General features: G+C 32.8%; 1 pseudogene; it reads left to right on the top strand.

Annotated features, from left to right (window-relative positions):
* Positions 1–3,586: 3,586 nt before the first annotated feature.
* LOC118601303 lies at positions 3,587–3,705 on the top strand (annotated as a pseudogene).
* Positions 3,706–4,796: the final 1,091 nt, after the last annotated feature.

Raw genomic sequence — 4,796 nt, 5'->3', positions numbered from 1 at the left:
GCAAACTCTTTAGGTAGAGAAAAAAGCCTGCAAGAATGATGTCTTAGCTAGAGACTTGCTTCAGTCTGATTCCAAGGTGGAGCACTAGAGCATCACATACTTAGTTCAACCTTAAGTTAGGGGATTGGCCTTTTGTGCCACAGTGCCAGTGGTTCAGTAGTGAGGTTATAGAGAGAGAGGATGCAGGCTCCTAGGTAGCACTTCCATTTGTCCAAGGGCAATTCTCCAGATAAGTGGGCAGCTGTCAGTTTTTGCTGTGGAAATTCAAAGCATCTGCTAAGGTATATGTGAGAGGCAGCGTAGGGGACTAACAGCACTGACTACCAAGTGAACAATTGTAAAATCTAAAGTAAAGTGAAGAAGTATACCGCATAAACATCAGCAGAGCTGGTATGGGTAATGAAGAGATTTTCTGGAAATCTGCAATGTTCTATTTTCTTAACCTAGGTGGCAGTGACATAGATGTACTCTTTGTATGTACTCTTTGTATGTATATTATTTATTTTATGCACTTTTCCATTTATCCATTGAGTTCACAATAAAATAGAGTTTTAATATCATGCCTGCACAGAAATGGAGTCCCTACTTTAAGGGAATTTGGGGAGTATGTGAGGATTTTATTTACCTCTCTGATATTTGTTCTCTTACATTGAACTGTACTACGGTACATCTAATACATGTTTAAATTTTACTGTCACCATTCATATACTCTGAATCTTGCCAAACCAAGAATTTAGAAAATTCTATCACAATAACTATTAAGAAAACAAAGTAGAGGCCACATCACTGAGAACCTAAATGTGGTATGGGAAAACGAAGAAAATGCACAAAGTATAAATATGTTAACTAGAAAACAGAAGATAATTCATAATCATGAAAACTATGAACAAAGACAGAAAAATGAAATTGCTGGCACTCATCTAAAGGTTTTCTGTAGGAGGTAGTTCATTGCATTTTAATTATTTTAATTATATAATAAAAAATGAGAAAGCATAGAAATAAAGGATAGACAAAATAAAGCTCAAGTTTTCATCAGGAAGATTTTTGCCAAATAAAATGTACATCACAAATCCCAGTATTCATATTAAAAATGAAATATATCAAACAGAATCCTGAGTAAGCCACATGGGTCATTTTAGGTTGAAATCCCTGATAGTTTCCTACTATTTCCCATACTATGTTTCAAACAGCATGATGGGACCCCATGAGACATATTCTAATGTGATGACCAGCCATAAACCATATACTCCCTAGAAAATTTCAAGCAGCCATCATCAATTACAGGCAGATAATTATCTCTAAGTGATTTTCATAAACCATGGTTTTTTTTCCAAATACAGAATAAAGAATTTAAAAAGGTAAAGATAATATCTAAGTAAATGAATATCTAAATGTATGTCTGAAAAAGTTTCAACATGTGCAGCAAAAAAATTTTTCCAAATGTGTCTTCAAGTCAGAGTGGGTAGGTAAAATAGTTAGGGGCAGAAAAACATTTTAGAAAAAAAATAATATCAGAGACAGTGCATTCTCATAGAAAGATCCAAAACTTGGAGTCAGAGAGCACATTTTGGGATGCGAGCCAATCAATGTAGACAAGTCACTTCTTGGGTCTCTTTCATGGGAACACTGTCCATCAAATAAGATTGTGTACATGAAAGCATTTTGCAAACTATTCTGTTCTACAAAAGTCAAAGGCATTTTTGTAGACTTCCTGAATTCATTTGTAGTTTAATAACTTGGAAAAGAGATGGAGATAGTTTTCTAGAATTATAAGTCTTGATTCAGAACACTTTAAATAAGAATACTAAACAACAACAACAACAACAAAAATTAAGCTGTGGAGACCATTCAAAAATTAACAGTGTATCCCATCGGGTAAAAACTTTTTCCTTCTCCACTAAGTGGATCATGAATCAGTTTTAGCGTATGGTGTTCTACTCCATTGAGTCCAGAACATCTAGCAGCTTCCAGAATCTGTCAAATCATCAAGCACAGCAGACAATTCCCTTTAAGCCGATTCAAGTGATGAAAAGCACTGGACTAGAACTTTCCCTCCAAATCTGGAGCTCAATGATGTGTAGGCTTCATTCTTCTTAAGAAAAATAACTCAAGCTCTATAGTACTTTTGCAGGGTTCAGTTAAGATATATTTCTAATTTGAGTACTTTTAATTCTTTGCTTTTGCTTTGTTTTATCTCTATTTGATTATAAAACATACTATTGGGTTTCTGATGGTGACAGCTTTTCTTAGATTTCTGAGTATCCTTCAACTACATATTTGTAAAACATTGTTTTGTTAGAACAAGATAGTAGGCAATAGAAGAGAATTAAGAGGCAATAATGAAAAGGGTTCTAATTTTAAAAACATGTGAAATTAGATGTAGCGCTGGTCAGTAGTGATCAAATACCCCATAATTACACAATATACTAATAATATGTTATTTATATGCATAGTATGTGTATAGCGAGTGTGTATATATATAAAAACAGAGAGAGAGAGAGAGAGAGAGGGAGAGGGAGAGGGAGAGGGAGAGGGAGAAAGAGAGAGATTTGTTGAAGAAGTGAATCTAATGGAATTCAAATAATAAGAAATATAAATGTGGCATGGATCTAGCAGAATATCATATACTATAGAGAGGGATGGTAATTAAGTAGCTGAATAGAAAGTATAATCCTAAAAGAAATTAGAATTTAGGCTCTAGCCAGCTAAGGAAAGAAAATTTTAGGGGACACATGGAGTGATCAACTTTTTGGGATCTGATATACAAAGATTACTATTATCTACCATTACCACGATTTCCTTTTACAATAGATATTTAAACAAAGAATGATAAAATATCTCAAATTTTTAATAAAAATTAACAAAATTTAACTTTATTGGAGAACATACCACATTGCTTTTGTTTTTATTAATATCTTGATTGACCAGAGAAGTTAGGGAGACTCTCATCTTCTTAGGCCATCATTTTGGAACTGCTATCATAGACTATATAAGATGGAAGGGCTTGAAAGATAAGAGGTAGTCATGCCAGCTAAGATTCCTGCCATTTCAAATATATGGTTGGGTTGAAGAGCATCAACAGATTGGAATTTTGAAGGCATAAAGATTTTGAACTTTCTCTTAAATGACTTATGTTTGTCATATGACATTTTTAATTGTTAATTAGTTTATAACTAATTACTTATCTGGTTTAGTATGCTCAAATTTTATTTTGTATATTTCCAGTTTCCTAGAAGGGTAAGCTAGGTTAAAATGGCCAAAATACTTGGGAAATTTAAGGGTACAATGACATGGGTAATATATACATGAGCTTCAAGTCAGTTTGAGTAAAAACCGTCGATAATGTGGCTTCTTCAAATACTAATGTTATGGCTCTAGATAAAGTTGTAGTTGGTGACTAAATGATTTAATATTTAAGGTGCCAGTTTGGCAACCAATATTAACCAAGACACTGAAGAAATCTGGCAACGAATATAAAAATTGTCTTGTCCTCTTTGAAAAAACTCTTTACCTCAAAACCCTAATTATTTAATAAGATGTTATTACTCCTTCATACTATGAATGAAAGTACTATGAAAGTTATGAACTCTATGGCTATGCTACCCTGAACAAGCCCAATCTCATCTGATCTTGGAGGGTAAGCAGGGTCAGGCCTGGTTAGTACTTGAATGGGAGACCACCTAGGAAAACCAGGTGCTGTAGGTGTAAAAAAATTTTTTTAAAAAAGGGATTTTAAGTTTGCAAGGTCCTTGCAATCTGTGAGGTCAACCAAGTGTTGCCTTACCTAAAAAAAAATAGTTATGAAATTCTCTCCACTATAAAGAAAATCATCACTGCAACAGGTAATATTTATTGAGCTTTCATCATGTAATGCTCACAACAATTCTTGTAAGGTATGTTCTATTATCTCCAATTTGTACATGAGGAAACTGAAGATCAAAGCAGTTAAGTAGGTTGCCCAAAGACTCCATAAGTGTTTATTTTTTTATTTATTTAGTTATTTCACTTGTTCAACAAATATTTATTAACTGCTTAGTAAGTATAAGGCCTCGCAGTACTATGTATATTTCTAACAATTTTTAAGAATCTGGCCCCAATCTTGTTAACAATAATGAAAGTATAGGGATACTTTTAAGTTTTCAAGGAAATGGCATTCTCTGTCTGAAATTCTGTCCCCAAGTCAAGCTGCTCATCATTAAAGCCATGTTCCAGAAGTAAGTTTTGAGAAATTCTGGGAATCTCTGCCTTATAGAAACAAATCCTCCTGACCCTAAGAGAAATTAGAACTTACTCCCAACCAGCTAAAGGAAAAAATACTACAAAGCAATGAAATAACTTTTGTGCAACATTTACATTGAGTGTATTTTATTAAATCTATCTTTTTAATATGATTTTCAATTATTTTTTCAAGTTTAAAATGTTTTTAGATACTTAACTAAGAAGAAAACATATTTATCTAAATCTATCAAATATTTATTTAAAACAACATGAATGGTCAACTTATGTTTATTATTATTATTTATCCAGAAATATATCTTTCATCCTTCCATGTATATATACTTTGTGTGTGAAATAATATATCTTAAAATGTTCTTAGTGAAGTGATAAAGACTAAAAATAATTTGGCATTCACAAATATACCCAATAAATAACAGGAGAAAAAATCTAGTTGCTCTGAGAGCAAAAACTGTATAAATTTGTTTCTTTGTTGATTACTAGCAACTGCTGCAGTGACCTTTTTATAACTGCAAATAATCAGCCTTCATTTCAAGAGAGCAGTTTTGACACTTCAAATT

The sequence above is a fragment of the Rousettus aegyptiacus genome, unplaced genomic scaffold (genome assembly GCF_014176215.1).
Source record: "Rousettus aegyptiacus isolate mRouAeg1 unplaced genomic scaffold, mRouAeg1.p scaffold_m13_p_3, whole genome shotgun sequence".
Lineage (NCBI taxonomy): Eukaryota > Metazoa > Chordata > Mammalia > Chiroptera > Pteropodidae > Rousettus > Rousettus aegyptiacus.
Note: the sequence above shows the minus strand (reverse complement) of the source record. Positions and strands in the feature narration are given on the sequence as shown.